Source organism: Mus pahari, chromosome 2, assembly GCF_900095145.1.
Source record: "Mus pahari chromosome 2, PAHARI_EIJ_v1.1, whole genome shotgun sequence".
In the NCBI taxonomy this organism is placed as follows: Eukaryota; Metazoa; Chordata; class Mammalia; order Rodentia; family Muridae; genus Mus; species Mus pahari.
The window spans coordinates 50,753,525-50,770,187 of record NC_034591.1 but is presented as its reverse complement, the minus strand read 5'-3'; the positions used below and the strand labels follow the sequence as shown (position 1 = coordinate 50,770,187).

Below are 16,663 nucleotides of genomic sequence, written 5' to 3'. Positions count from 1 at the left end.
GGAGGGGGAGGAGGGGGAGGGGGAGGAAATGACTGAGAGTTGACGGAGGAAAGAGTAAGGTGCTGAGAACGGAGGAGTGATGGTTTCAGGTAGAGCAGCAGCCCTGGAGCCCTGAGCAGACGCTTAGTGCTGGACCAGTGTCACCAAAGCCCATGTAGGGACGGAGGGAAAGGGTCAGCTAAGACAGGGAAGGCTTAATGAAGCACTGTAAAGATTGCTCTGAACAGAGCAAGATGAGAAGGCACTGTCAAGCTCAGGTAGGCATCTTTAGGAGGCCAAAGTTGACACTGGCTCATGTTTTATACGGTTCTGTTACCCAGTCTATTAGAAACAGACTAACCACATTCACCCCAACATCAGCATCTTCCCAGGCAAGCCTCCCCCATTCTCAGCATCTCTGTCCTCTCTGACTTGCTGGTGCTCAGCACCTTCTACGATCTCACACAAGCAGCTGCCAATACTTCCTCCAAGTGTTTCTTTCTCTGTCATTCCTACAACTCCAGCTGTACTTGAACAGTTTCCTACACTATTTCCCATAGTCTTTCCCCTCCCAACCAGGCCACCGGGGGCTGCCAAGCCACTGTCTTCCACATGTTGGTCCTTCTTAGGGCACACCTTACTTTCTATTTTATTGTAGTGATAAGGCACCAAAACCAACTAGGGGAGGAAAGGGTTTACTTTAACTTAAAGCTCACAGTTCATCATCCAGAGACATCAGAGAACTCAAGGCAGAGACCTGGAAGCAGGAACTGAAGCCCATGGAGGACGCGTGCGTACTGGTCTGCTCTCCATGACTTGCTCAGCTGGTTTCATATACACTCAAGAACTACCTGCCTAGGGATGACACCACCCACAATGGGCTGGGCCTTCCCATATCAATCACTGATGGAGAAAATGCCTCCACAGACTTGCCTACAGGCCCATCTGATGGAGGCGTTTTTTCTTAATTCAGGTTCCCTCTTTCCTGACAACTGTAGCTTATGCCAAGTTGACAAAAAAAAAAAAAAAAAAAAAAAAAAAAAAAAAAAAAAAAATCCAGGGCACTCCGCATCTCTGCTATTTCCGTGTTCTCCACCACCAGGAAGGTCCAGATTCTTCCAAATGAAACCTGAGCCTTACCACAATTCTAATCTACTGGTCAGAACTCGCTGCCCATTATTATCCAGAAGCACGCTGCCTTCCTGTCTAACAAGTTTCCCAAACCAGCTCTGCACCCTCCTCCCATGCCCCTCTGCACCCTCCTCCCATGCCCCTTTGCCTGCTTTATCTCTCCTTCCTTGTACCTTCTGTTCCGAGCCATCCCAGCCCCACCCTGCCCACAAGGCCAGGACCACCCCAGCAGCTCCTGGTCACAGCCATCTCACCCTCTGGCTAGAAGTGTGCTGACTTACTGCCTCCCTCCCTAATTCCTTTATCACTCACATGTCTGCCTGGTGCCACGCTAAGCTGCAAATGCGCTTTCTTTCCTTCTCAATGACATTGTAACAGGAAGCAGGGTTCCTCTAGAAAAATCCTATGCTTTAGAATGCTGGGAGAAAGATGGCTTCCCACAGGCAGACGTTCTGGCCTATGCTTCATAGTCTGTATAGATTGTGACATGGCTGTGAGCAAGACCTAGGCAGGCTGAGAATGCCTCTCTCTCTTCCCAGCTATTGCCAGACTTGTATGTAAGTTCATTTTTCCATTTATCTAGAGACTGCATTAGTTTGGCAAGTGGGCACTCAGACTCATAGCCAATGTGGTGGTAGTAGGGGTGAGGGTGGGGAGGGGGTTCCCTTTAAAATCTTTGCAGCTTTGGCGGCGTCTACTTCCAACCCCTTGAACACTGTAGGTGCCCAGCCAGTGTAGATGGATCTCGGATTCCTTGGGGTTTTGTTGCTAAGTTATTAGAGCTTGGCCTCAGGTCATCTAATTCTGGGCTCTGTACACCTTTCCCAACAGCCTTCTCTCTCTCTGACTTCTTGTTCCGGTCACTGTCAGCTGAGCTGCATCTGAGAGAGCTGTGGGATTTTAAGTCAGAATGACTAGGCAAAAAGAAAAAAAAAAATAATTAAATGAACCAAAAGCTGGAATCTGTTTTCCATGTAGCAACTGAAGCCAATGTGAACATCTGACTAAGGATTTGAACTGAATTAAAACGTAAACAGTGAACAATAACAACAGCGGCCAGTAGCCACTCCCTGAAACAGTTTAGCTTCTTAGAGTTTGGTGTTTGGGTTGAGCTTTATAGCCATTAAGTTGACATGTGTCTTGGTATAAACCTGCAGTCCAAGGAAATAAAGAAAAGAGAAGAACTAAGTTCGTTTTGAGTTTTCCTTCTCTTTTTAATAGCTCCTAGTAATGCTTCTAGCCCCTAAGACTATGACTTGGGGACAAGGGAGGCTCTGTGGCCAAGTCTCATTCCCAATTACCCTAGACATCTCCAGAATTCCAAACCAGGGCACCGAAGCTAAAGGGCCAGTGAGCACTAGACTGGGCTTTTCTCTTTGAGACTGAAAATTAAATAAGTAAATTACACTCACAAAACCTGTCATATTCAAGTACGTGTAAAATGAGAATTAAAAAAAAAAAATGAAGTTGCAGCACTTAAAAACTGGTAACAGCTAGCCTTAATGACTTAGGAGACTTCCGGAGTGAGCACTGAGGTGCACGCCCCTGGGGAAGAGGAAGGTTTGGCTGCCATTGAACCTGTACTCCAGGGACTGGATGAAGGGAGTGGGCGTGGTGTGGCGTGGTGCAGGGGTTGTGGCAGGAATGGTTTTGCCTCCCCTCACAATCTCTCCGTGTGTCCCCTGAAACCGAGGAGAGGAGGAGTCCTGTCCCTCCGAGGTGTTCATGAATTTAAATGAAAGCCATAGTCTTTTCTGCTAGAGGTGGGGTGGGTGTGAGGGTGAAGTAGGGGCGTGGCTTCTCGCTTTCCTACATCTCCCTGAGAGCAGCCCAGCAGAAGGGACTGACAGGAACTGGATTTAAAAAGGGAGCTCAGGCCAGGCGTGGTGGCGCACGCCTTTAATCCCAGCACTCGGGAGGCAGAGGCAGGCAGATTTCTGAGTTCGAGGCCAGCCTGGTCTATAGAGTTAGTTTCAGGACAGCTAGGGCTATACAGAGAAACATAAAAAATAAAAAACCCTCAGTTTCTTTAGTGAATGTCGATTTTATTCGATATTAGAATGGCTACTCCAGCTTGTTTCTTCCTTCCTTCTTAGAAGGGAGAACAAAATACCCATGGAAGGAGTTACAGAGACAAAGTTCGTAGCTGAGATGGGAAGGAAGGGCCATCCAGAGACTACCCCACCCGGGGATCCATCCTATAAACAACTACCAAAACCCAGACCCTATTGTATATGCCAACAAGATTTTCCTGACAGGACCCTGATATAGCTGTCCCCTGTGAGGCTATGCCAGTGCCTGGCAAATACCAAAGTCAATGCTCACAGTCATCTATTGGATGGAATACAGTTCCCCAATGAAGGAGCTAGAGAAAGTACCCAAGGAGCTAAAGGGGTCTGCAACCCTATAGGTGGAACAAAAATATGAACTAACCAGTACCCCTAGAGCTCATGTCTCTAGCTGCATATGTAGCAGAGGATGGCCTAGTCGACCATCAGTGAGAGGAGAGGCCCTTGGCCTTTCAAAGATTCTATGCCCTAGTATAGGGGAATGCCAGGGCCAGGAAGCAGGAGTGGGTGGGTTGGGGAGCAGGGGGAGGGAGGAGGGGATAGGGGATTTTCGGTTGAGAAAACTAGGAAAGGGGGTAGCATTTGAAATTTATATGAAGAAAATATTTAATAAAAAATTTTTAAAAATAAAAAAGTAAGCTCAGAAGCCATTTCCTAACTCCTCTCCTGGGTGGGGGACTTCAAGCTTTACAAATAGTTTGTATTTAAGAAACATTCCTGTAATAATTCCTCAGTGAGCCCCTATAGAACCAGACCTTTTTTTCATGCTTTCTAAGGAGACACGGAAACAGTATTTTGCCATAGCAAAAAGATCATAGCTGCCTCTGTGGGATAGGCTTGCGTCTCTGGACCCGAGGGTTGGAGGGAGAGGGTACAGAAGAATGGGTAAGAACTAAGGCTGGGAGATGGATTTGTGCTTAAGCCACAGCTGTGTGATCACAGGCAATTTACTTAAGCTCTCTAAGCCTCGACTTCCTCACTGAGAATGTAGAAATGATAACACCGTTCAGCTGATCAAATTACTGTGAGGAATAATCTAGAACAGGGGCTGTCCAATACAAATAGGACATAAGCTACAGCGAGAGCCATATATGATCTAAAATTTTCGTGTAGCTGGTTAAGAAAAGTAGAAAGCAAACAGGCATAGTTAATTTTCATACTACAGTTTACTTAGCACGTCCACAGTATTAAGGTATTTTAAACTCTTAAGTCTTTGAAGATGACCTCAGACTCCTGATCCTCCTGCCTCTGCTCTCCAAGTACTGGGATCACAGGCGTGTGCCACTATGCCTGTTTTATGTGCTGCTGAGGAATGAACTCGGGGCTTTATGTACACTAGGCAAGCACTCTACCAGCTGAGCGTCTTTCCAGCCCTACACAGCATCTCTCCACTCTCATACCACGTTTCAAGCCCTTGATGACCAGATAAGATTGTTGGAGAGTGGGTCTAAGGAAAAACCATGAGGCATCTGGCTTTGTACTAGGCACATAATGAACACACAAATAAGCATTAATATTAATTAGTCTCCCGGAACTCCATAATCTCAGAGCTTCTGTAGACTGTCCATGATGTTCCGGGAACTAACTCCTTGGAAAGGCTGGCTACTCAACTTTGAGCCCTCATTTACCTTACAGATAACTTCCTCCAGAACGACCTGCCTCAGTGTGGCACCACCAGCAGTGGGCTGGGCCCTCTCGTATCAATCACTAATCAGAAAATGCCCCACAAGCACCAGCAATGTTCAGGGTACTGACACATGAAGCCCTAAGAATGATCCCACTCTAGAATCCTTCCACTTCATACAACAGGTCATTACTGGATATTTGGTCTTGTATTTTCCACTTTCCAAATAATGAGGCACTAAAGTAATACACGCTGATCAAAGCTGGCTTGTGAAGCTAATGTTTGAAATCCCAGTACTCAGGAGGCAGAGGAAGGGAGACAAGATGTTCAAAGTCACTTTGGCTACATATCAAGTTCAAGGCCAACCTGGGCTACATGAGACATTGTCTCAAAAAACAAACAAACAACCCCCCACACACAAGTTAAGCACAGAATTACAATACTTTTCACTAAGTGTATATACTCAGGAGAATCATAACACATGTAAACACATACACACAACACACAAGGTATAAACCACCTACTGGTATATACCACAATATTGTCCATTATTCATAATAGACAAGAAGTTGAACAGCCAAACCATCTGAGGAATGGGTAGGTCAACTGTGGTAGGCTCTCACCATGGGACAGTATTCAGCTGCAGGAAGGAATAACGGATGAATGGGTGCCACATCATGAGTGGATCTTGAAAAGTATGCTAAGTGAAAGAGGCCAGGCAGAGGTCAGACCGTGGGTCTCCAGTTACATGAGATCTTCACAGTGCCCATACCCATCCAGACAGATGTTCTGGGAGTTTCTTTCTCGTGGTACAAGTGTTCTGGAATTAGATCCTGGCAATGGTGGCACCACTGTGTGAATAAACTAAAAACCGAGGAATTGCTCAACCCAAAGGTTAACTTGTCACAGGAAGCAAAATCACACATTCAAGTACTGCCAAGCCCTAGAATAGACGAGTATTTGTGAGTCTTTAAAAATAGAAGCCGTTACTCATGACCAAAACATTATTTGATAAGATATCATCTTGAACTACAGCATACTTCATAGCAAACCTGTCCTGTTTCCCATAAATGAGAACTGTTTGAAAGTTTAGAATCGAGCCTGACTACGATTGAGTAGACACAAACCTAAAGTCAAAGAGACGCACAGATAGCCATGTATGGGATGGGGCAGAATTTCTTAACCAGGGTACCTGCTGCTCCTCTGTGCACAACTCTGCTGTGGTTCTCTTACCCCCTGGGGAATCAGCCCCACATGTCTGTGTACTTCCTTGCCCTATGATGGGGCAACAGGGATACAGCTGCTGAGCCTAAGACTTCAGAGAGAGACACACAAGTTAAGGTCCACAAGTTAAGATTTTACAAGTCTCTAGCTTTGTGGTTTCTGGCAACTTCTCTCTCTCTCTCTTCTATGCCTCATTTTCCCATTTCAAGAAGGTCTTAATTAAAGCACTTGGGAAGCAGAGGCAGGTGGATCTCTGAGTTCAAGGCCAGCCTAGGCTACAGAGAGACTTCTAGGACAGCCAGGGCTACCCAGAGAACCTATTTCAAACACGCGAACACACACACACACACACACACACACACACACACACACACACACACACACGAGGGTTACTGGGCAGTGGTGGTGCATGGCTTTAATCCCAACACCCAGGAGGCAGAGGCAGTAGGAACTTTGAGTTCCAGGCCAGCCTGACCTACAGAGAGAGTTCCAGGACAGCCAGGGCTACACTGAGAAAGCCTGTCTGGGGTTCGGGAGGTCTGGGCTTGTGAAGACTGGGGTGGGGTTAACTGTAATCCTCTCTGATGAGTGCCTGCCATGAGATGCACTTTCTCAGCATTTTATAAATAAGGACGGGCAGGCGAGATGGCTCAGCAGGTAAGAGCACTGACTACTCTTCCGAAGGTCCTGAGTTCAAATCCCAGCAACCACATGGTGGCTCACAACCACCCGTAATGAGATCTGATGCCCTCTTCTGGTGTGTCTGAAGTCAACTACAGTGTACTTAGATATAATAATAAATAAATCTTTAAAAAAAAATAAAAAGGACAAGTGAACGCGTAAGCCCCGCCTCCACAGCCCACACCAGGGAGAGCTTCCTTTCCTCAGAACAGCTTTCCAGCTCCTCCCTCGGTGTTTCGCGCAATTGTGATTTGGTGACCCTGGCTTTTCTTCTTGCTTGTAGCACTTTCCAGAGTGCACTGTGGCCACCTGCTCCTGCTCCTTGCCCTTGGCCATCAGCTCCTCCTAGGAGACAAGTGTCTGAATGATCTCTTTGCCTTTTCATCAAACAAACCCAGGATGGTGCCGGAGATGAAGGAGATGGGCCGTGCTGTTTTCTGAATGGACAGACCTAAGGGGGGATCCGGAGAGCCTGATGCGAGAGAGATGGTCCTCTCTCACACAGTCCCCTTCGTGCAGTTTGATATGGGACCTCACGCTTACCACTTCCCCATGATGTTGAGAGATGAAAGAGCGTGGCCGTACCTAGTGTGAGGGGAGAGGTAGCCTTCACAGCAACAACAGGCAAGGACTCTGTGAAAGGTCTAGTCAGAAACGGCTCTCAGACACAGGCTGAAGGCAGAGTGTGTACAGGAACACTTTTTTTTTCTTTCTGGTGTTGAAGGATGAAGCCATGGTTGGAGCCAGACTCGGTTAATGCTCTACTACCAAGCTACATCCCAGCCGGGACAAGAAATTTTAATAAGATCTTTCGGGTTGCGCAATATGTGTCGGGAACTTACGGGTACAGCGAGGTACTTTTCCATGGCACGAGGCCTGTTTCCAGGCACAGTAAACAGACCGTCTATGGAAGGATGTCGCTTGCTTGTACGACTGCAGTCCAGATAATCAGGTGGCCACAGGGCTTGGGAGTCCTTGGGCAGGACACAAAGGCGGCAGATAATGGCTTTCCTAATTCTCTCTGGAGTCCTAATAAAGCCCCATAGACAAGCACACTGACTTCAAAGAGCTGTTGTCTAAACTCGCCCTGCCTCGTCTGGAGGCTCTAACCTTTGTTGGGGGGCTGCTACCCCTCATCTACGTCTCCCACTTCTGCCTTGTAATAGGCCTCTGTCTAATGTTGTCCAGAGAAAAACAACTGGTGACTCACCAGCCCCTTGGGAAATGTGTCACCCCGTCCAGGAGTTTCGCATTAAGAAAAGAGGTCAATATGGAAGAACAGAGGGACTAATGGCGACTCCGGTGATGAGGACAGTAATAACCCTGCCGATGATGACAAAGACCCTGAAGGTGACAGTTACCAGCTATTTACTCTGGGCCAGATATGCTGCTAACAACCAACACCATTATCTTACATGCTTGTAACGCCAACCACCCTTTGAGGTAGGTATTATCCATGCTACAGATGAGGAATGGAAAAAAAAAATCAAACACTCCACATGGCAAAGAGCTGAAAACTATCTGTAGGATTCTTGATTTAAGTTACAACACAGCACATTTTTAAAACCTTTGCCTGTGTGTGTGTGTGTGTGTGTGTGTGTGTGTGTGTGTGTGTTTACATATGTGGATGATGTGGGTAGTGCCAAGGCATACCTGTAGAGGGCAAGCTCAAGTATCAGCCCTCACCTTTTATCTTGTTAGTAGAAAGGTCCTCTTATTGTTTACCTCTGCGTTTGTCCATCTAACTGGCCAACAAGATTCTGGGAATTCTCCTGCTGCTACCACCCGTCTCACCATAGGGATTCTGGGAATACAGACACACATGACCACATCCAGAATTGACAGGGTCTCTGGGGATTCAAACACTGGTCCTCACACTTGTGTGGTCAGGGCTTTAACCTCCTGAGTCATCTCCCCAGTCCAAATGGATAGATATTTAAGGAACTTTGGTTCTGTAGGGAAAGGGGGCGGGGCGAAAGCAGACAAACAGCAATAAGCAGGCTTCCGGGGCAAGCCACAGAAACTCCCTGTGCCTAAGATTTTGGTTTGAGCGCAATGAGACAAAGCCACAGGCATTATGACAGCCACAGGCACAAACCCAAGGCCTTCAGAGGCTGTGTGTATTTGGATTGCTGTAAACCCCAGCATTAGAAGCCCCGTTCTTAATACCAAATAAAACAAGTCCCCTTTCACCTCGGTTTCTACTGTGGTTACTGGTCCATTTTCTTTTAAGTTTTTAATGAAAAAAAAAATGACACCCTGGATTTTTGAAAGGAGACGCCCTGAATTCCAATTCCCCAACACTGATTTTCTTTGGAGTTTTGCTCAATCTGAGAGGCTGTGAGGAAAGAACACCGCGCTGAATCAGACTTGGGCTTTTGTCTCCAAGAGGCTGTCCGCCTTTAATAAAGTTACATAACTGCCCTTTGCCTTAGTTTTCCCGAGTATAAAATGGAGGGGTGAAGCCAGATGAACTTTAAAATCTCTCAACTCCAACAGGAGGTGATTCTGTTTCTTAGCCACTTTTCTGAGCTTTCATAACCCTTGTAGGGAAATGTAGGTATAAAGTAATGTTGATATGGTTCATTAACTCCTTATACGACATCCGGGGAAAACGTTTCACATACAGTGAGTCTGTAATAGAAAGGTTGTAATTAAAAACTTGAGAAATCCCCCAGGTAGCTACCGAAGTTACCAAAAGCTATACAAATTGGTACCTTACTCCTCCAATGGCAGTTACATATACAAGTGAAGTATCAAGCATTTGAGACATTAATTATAAGTAATATATTAAATTTGATATGGTCCTTCTAATCTTTGTTGAAACATAGCTCACAATGTAAACATGAGACTGTTCCATCAGTAAAAAAAAATTTCCAGACCGCATTTATAATTCTCTTAAGGTTTCTCTGTAAGACAAAGGACAACCAAAGGAGGACAGAGGTTGTTCTAGCTAATGTATCAGATGAGCAGGGACAGGTCGGTGTACAAGTCCACAATATATCTACCAATATGAACAGTGAGTCCTGTCTCTCTTCCATTCTGCCACATGTCATGTATGACCCGGTATGACCTTTCTGAAGGGCTGTTTGACAATACTAATAGGAGCTTAAAAGTGCTCCTCCCATTGTGTTAGGTCACTACCCTTAAAGAAATATGTACTAAGGCCAGAGACAGGGCTAGAGATGTAGCTCAGTTGGTAGAATATTTGCCTAGCATGCACAAAGCCTTGGGTTCAGTCCGTAGCATTGCATAAATCAGGTGCGGCAGCACACATCTATGATCCCAGGGCTGTAGAGTGGAGGCAGGAGGAACAGAAATTCAAAGTCATCACACAGAGCTTGGAATACACAAGATGCTGTCCCTGACGGTGGTGGTGGTGGTAGTACTTTGAGGCGGCATTATATACAACTTTAAAGAACTGGAGCTGAATGTGACGGCGCATGTCTTTAATCCCAGGACGTGGGAGGCAGAGACAGAGGGAGAGGGATCTCTGTGAGTGCAAGGTCAGGCTGGTCTACGTAGAAGGTTCCAGAACAGCCAGGATAACACAGTGAGACCCTGTCTCAAAAAGGATTAGAAACTGACTCTGGAGAGCCGGCTTAGCTGGGAAAGTGCTGGAGGACCTGAGTCTGGATCCCCAGAGATCTTGTAAAAAGCCTGGCACAGTAGTGGGTCCCTAAAATCCTAGCACTGAAGAGTTGGGGAAAGAACACACCTGCAACTTGCTGGCTAGCCAGTTTAGACAAATCACAGATCTTCAGCTTCAGTAAGATACCCTGTCTTAAAAAGGCAAGTGGAAGGCCAGGTGGTGGTAGTGCACACCTTTAATCCCAGTACTCAGGAGGCAGAGTCAGGAGAATCTCTGTGAGTTCGAAGCCAGCCTGGTCAACAAAGGGAGTTCTGGGACAGCCAAGGCTACTTAGACAAATCCTGTATTGGAAACTGTTTTCCCTAAAAATGTAAGGTAAAGGCTGGAGAGATGGCTCAGCACATAAAAGCATTTGTTTCTCATGCAGAGAATGAGAAGTCAGTGTCCTGGGCAGCACCCACATTGTGTGGCTTACTGTTGCCTATAACTCCAGCCCCAGGGGATCTGACAACTCTCAGTCTCCATGGAAACCTGCACGTGTGCATGCACATATATGTAAATTTAAAAAGATAAGGAAGCCACTTGACATGAACCTCTATCTCCACATGTACAGACACATGAGCACATACACTATCCATATGAGAAAGAATCAGAAGCCATCTAAATCACCAGACAAAAGACTAGTTACGTTGATTGATGTTAATGTTAAACATACACTAAATACGTGTTCATAGGGATGTATTCAGAACATGTGTATTTCATGAGTATGCAGACTCGTTTCTAGATCACAACTGGATTGCAGTATAGACAGCAAAGGTGCTTGTTGCTACTGGCTTGGCATCTGGGTCTTGTCAGTGAAGAGAGAAGCTGGGATATCTGCCTCATAGACAAATACGTCACCACTGTATCTCAGCAGCATCAGTTCAAATCAGGGTTGTGAAGTTTTACCTAACCTCTTCTATGCTACATCTATGTTACCTTCCCCCGTATTAGTCAGGGAGAGAGGAGAAAGAGAGAATGGCTTACACTGTGATCCAATTAGTCCAACAATGGCTGACTACAATGGAAGGTCCAGAAATCCCCAGTAGTTGTTCAGCCCCCATAGCTGGATGCCTCAGCTGGTCTTCAGTATACCCCAGAACCCCCCAAAAAGCAGGCTCTAATGCCAGTGAGGGAACGAACTTGTCAGTGAGAGCAAGCAGGCAGTGAGTCTTCCCACTTCAAATGACTTAAGAAAAACAAAATTACTCCCAGGTGTACCCAGCCCCTTGGTTAATTCCAGATGTAGTCAAGTTGACAACCAAGAATAGTTATCCCATCTCCTTATAGTGAGAACCCTGCCTCAAGAAAGAGCAAGCAGGTCAGAATTGAAATATTTCTCTCTAGTGATAAAGACCACTTGGTTGGTCTACGTCCCATTACCCACAACAGCATTAACAACCGCCAGCAACACTGTGATTGCCAAGCACTATCAAGCACTATCAAGCACTGGTTTTGCAGTTAGTTAGCCCTTTGCATAAAGTCAGTTGGGATAGATCATCAAATTAATGTTGTTGTTCTGAGATATGATTTCATTGTGTAGTTGAAGTTGGTCTCCAACTCCTGATTTCAAAGTAATTTCCTACCCAAGTTTCTTGAGTAGCTACAGATGTGTAACTCCATGCCTGGCATCTCTCTATTGTTTTACTCATAATGCACCCTGGAAGCTATTCTATAATGTGTATATCTAAAGATCTCCGATACCATTTACAGCTTCGGTGAGCTCCATTGTGTGGCTAAAACACAGCCTGTTCAGCTATTCTTTCTAGTCTCTCTCTGGTGTGTGTGTGTGTGTGTGTGTGTGTGTGTGTGTGTGTGTGTTTGTGTGTGTTTGGTGTGTATATGTGTGTGTAGTGTGTTTGTGTATGTGTGAGTGCTCACATGCAAGCACATTCATGGTTCATTATGCTCTCTACCAACGCTGGTTTATGTTTTTACATTTTCTCTAATAAAGCATGGGCACATATGTGTAGTGAGTATTGTGGAATGTGTGAGTGTGTGATATGTGTGTATGAGTCTATTTCTGTGTATGTATAAATACCCATTAAAATGAAAACCAAGCCGAGCATGGTGGCTCACACCTGCTATTATATTACTGAGGAGGCTGAGGCAGGAGGATTGCAGTGAGTTCTATGCCACCCTAGATTACAGAGTGACAACTTTTTTTTTTTTTAAGGAAACAATAAATGGATGTTAATGTTGACAACTTGTGTGTCATAAAATTGTGAGGATTTGGCAATCGTATTTTCTTGTCATTTTCCAACTGAATACTCAATATATCTCTTACAATGCTCAGGGGGGTTTCCTTTATCTTTTTTTCCTGTGGTGCTGGAGGTTGATCCTAAAAATCTCATGTAGGCCAAGCACATGTTCTACCCCTGAGCCAACCCTCAGCTCTGCACATATTCTTGATAATAATGAAATTTTTATTTTAAAAGACAGATGTTTTAATTAACAATATCACTAATATAGTTCAGCTAGAGTTTGCTTCTGATGCAATGGTTTCAGTGACCTCTACTCTTTACAGATAATGGAGCACAGTGAGTTCAGCAGTATCTAACTGTATTGAGTTTTCAGTGGGTACAGATGACCATTTATGAAAATATAGTTCTAACGTAAGGTCTAGGGTTAGTGACTCTGTCCTTTGCTGTAATGGGATCATCTCAGAGGTAAGGTCTGAGAGTAAACAGCTAGCTGCTTTTTTTTTTTCCTCTTCTCCTTGTTATATAACATAAAAACAACAGATCCATTTGGCACCCACCTTTCTCCTCCAAAGTCACCTCTGCACTGGAATCCTGCTCCTCAGATTTCAGTCAGATATCCTACAGAGGAGGAGAGGTTTCTTAGTGAAAGTTCATGCATTTTACCACCACCCTGGATTCTGACAGCTTGGGAGAGTCCTTCTTTCAGACCTGAGGGGGAAGGCCTCTCGTTCCTGTTATCCATCCTATACCCAGTGAGGGCAAACTGTTATCACATTGAATCACATTAAGAAACACAGGGAAGGACAGGAGAAGCGATGAAATCAGAGGCCGTTAATGGATATTTTTAGTGTATTGGTAGTCCACAGTAGACCACATTGTTAGTCATTTGATAAGGCCATTAAAATCAGCCCTCTAAGATCAATAAAAAAAAAAGTAAAACCAGATAGCTTTATAAAAACAAACATATTTTATAATTATGCGTATGGTTATATCTTCTAAACATTTTAAACGTTCTAAACATGGACAGTGATTTGGAAATTATTTTGAAATGGGCATCTTATTCATCTAATTTTTCCCTCTGCTTTTTGCTCATTTTCTCCTAAATAAATAATTATGAAATGTGTAAGGAATGATATGGGCAGATGGTTACTGAAGACTAGTGCTTGCATGTGGACTTGAGGATGAAGTCAGAGGCAGATGTAGCCATGCCCCTGAGAGTGGACCTTTCCGGCTAACAAGCATCCAGGGGCAGATAGATGATGCTGATGCAGATTCACCTGCCTGCCTGGGCTCCCCTGGCTTATCCTCTGCACTTAGATCTATGCTCCAAGCCTTCTTCGCTGGGCATTTTCACATATAATCCTAACCACTTAATAATAAGCACAGTAACCTTGTGAAATCATTGTTTTAGAAAAAGGTTTAGGCTCAGCATTAAGAGCACGTATTGATCTTGTAGATGACCAGAGTTCAGTTCACAGCACCCACATCAGGTGGTTCACGACCACTTGTAATTCTAGCTCCAAGGGCTCCACCTCCATCTTCTGGTCAACTCGGGTGACTGTATTAGCCTGCACAGACTCATGTGTATACATGCAACTAAAAGTAAAATAAAAAATATTTTTTAAAAATCAGAAAATAGGCTAAAGGGCTGGAGATACAGTTCAGAAATGAAATGCATGCCCACCACACACAATGTCCTGAGTTTAATCCTAGCATCACAAGTAATCAAAAAAAAAATCCAGATTAAATTGCTTGTTCAAGGTCACATAATAATCTAGTTATTCTAAATCTTACAAGATCAGTTTCAAGTTATAAACAATGGCAAATGGCAATGACTGCCACTGTCTAGAGTATCTAAGACTTAGCCTTGAGCTTAGGCAGTGTATCAAATCAACTGTATGGCTGATAACTTCCTAAGACTCCTCCACTCCTTGGAAGATGTACAAAATGTTGACATTGACCAGTGTGGAGATGGAGCCGGCTGAGGTCGAGTCTCACTCTGCAAACAGACCCCAGAATTAGGCATCACTGAGGAGAGAAGAAACAGCCTCTTCCTTTCTTCCTGGATGTTAATAAAATTAAAGGGAGCTCGTGCGGCTTAAGTCTGGGAATAGACAGACTTTTGATGACAACATTTTGATGACAAACCAGAAGTCAACCGAAGAAAGTTGAATCTTGATATCTTTCCAGCAAGGGTCACTTGTTCCAACCCAGTGGGCTAAACATTTGGAATTAGAAACCTCAACTTTGGCAAATTACAGGTTTGAAATGCTGGAAGTTCTAATTAGACATACATCCAAATGCCAGGAGAGCCCACTCTGTTCGTTTACTCTTGGCTTTATGAAAAACTATTTGTTTGGAATGTGGTCTCGTTAAAGCAATTTACCTTCAGGTTTAAAGAACGGAATACGCAAAAAAAAATTTTTTTCCAAGTTTTACTGACTGAGTGATAAAATGGAAAAAAATATTTATAAAACCATGGATCCTTTGTAATAGAAAAAAAAAATCCTTTAAATGCTAAACGTTAAATCCAATGAGACATTTAAGTCTGCCTTCCCAAACAGATCCTCGTTCTTGCTGCTAACGTTACAGCGGCATCCTAAGAAGCGTCTCCTCCTGTGCATCACATAGCTGAGCACTGCTATAAGGTTACATGGGAGTTCTAACAGGAGGATTTCTGCAGACACAAACACAGGCTAAGCAACACTTCGAAAGCAGACTCAAATGGAAGAAATAGGAACAACCAAAATAAAGCATGAGGAAACTCTGCCACCACCAGCTGAACAAATGTTTCCAGGGACTGGAAGCCAAGAAGACAGATAACCAACGAAGAAGGCCAAAAACTGTCTGAATCTACTAGGTCCCTACACTGGACGACGGGAACTGAAGCACTGGAGGCAATCAGACCCCAAGCCCCTCCCACCTGGAAGGAAGGAACCAAAGCATTGGAGGCAATCAGACTCCAAGCCCCACCCCTCTGGAAGGGAGGAACCAAAGCACTGGAGGCAATCAGACTCCAAGCCCCACCCCCCTGGAAGGGAAGACTACACTGACCTTTAGCAGCTCCACCACAGACCTCAGAAATCCCAGCCTGCAGCCCATTTAGAAATTACCAAATCTCCAAAAATTACAGGAGATGGGTAGCTTACCAACACAATCGCTTTGATCACATAGGTCAAGCCTGCATCAGCATAGATGGTAATTATCGACGAAGGGGTCACCTACTTCATTCATTTAATAACCCATTCTTAGTCAGATCTGCCACAGCTCCAGCCCAACTCAATTAGGAGGCACAGGAATATTGGATTGAACTATTTTCCAGTGTAAGAAGGCTTGGGCAATTTAAGCAATTAGATGTTCTATTCCTCCTCTGCTCATTTATGGGGTATTCAATGTAACTAGTTTTATTTGTAAAATTTTATATCTTATTCTCTTCTTTCTAGAAAAGAATTTAAATTGTATTTCAAAGGGCTTCAGGGGAAGGGTTGGTGACCAGTTGCTAGGAAATTCAAGCCATATCCCCTGCTACCTAGACTCCAGCCCCATGGACAAACTGGTTTTAACTGCTGTTAAAAGTCCTGTACCCCTAAAGCACAGAAAGTCTAAACCAGTGGTTCTTAACCTGGGTCTTGAGCCCTCTGGGAAGTTGAATGACCCTTTCACAGGGGTAAAATATAAGATATCTTGTATATTATATATTTACATTATAATTCATAACAGTAGACAAATTACACTTATGTGGTAATAATGAAAATAATCACATGATGGGGGGGTCATCAAAACATGTGAAACCATATTAAAGGGTTGCAGAATGAGAAAGATTGAAGACCACGGGTCTAAACCATGTTGGTGACCATGTTAAAGCACACCGTAGATTTCACCATGAGGTTTCCCCAAACACCTGGGATACAAGATCTACATAACCCCTTTTATACCTATGTGACCATTTCTTCCCATATGGATGCAACATCTGCCAAGGAACAAGGTTATGTGCAAGAAAGCAACTTGGACTCAGAGCCCAGTTGTGTGGGCTCCAGCTCTTGGTGGTGGTAGTGGTGGTGGTGGTAGTGGTGGTGGTGGTGGTAGTGGTGGTGGTGGTGGTAGTGGTGGTGGTGGTGGT

The 16,663-nt window shown here is 44.6% G+C and overlaps 1 protein-coding gene across 14 annotated transcripts in view; it reads right to left on the bottom strand.

Annotated features, from left to right (window-relative positions):
* LOC115063394 overlaps positions 1 to 16,663 on the bottom strand; it is a 169,323-nt gene that overhangs the window by 119,269 nt on the left and 33,391 nt on the right. For 12 of the 14 annotated variants that reach the window (XR_003843236.1, XR_003843237.1, XR_003843241.1 and 9 more), the window contains exon 2: positions 13,101 to 13,161. The exons of the other annotated variants lie outside the window; for them this stretch is intronic. The gene's annotated coding sequence lies outside the window, so the exon portion shown is untranslated. The remainder of the gene's footprint in view (positions 1 to 13,100; positions 13,162 to 16,663) is intronic. 14 annotated transcript variants of the gene reach the window in all.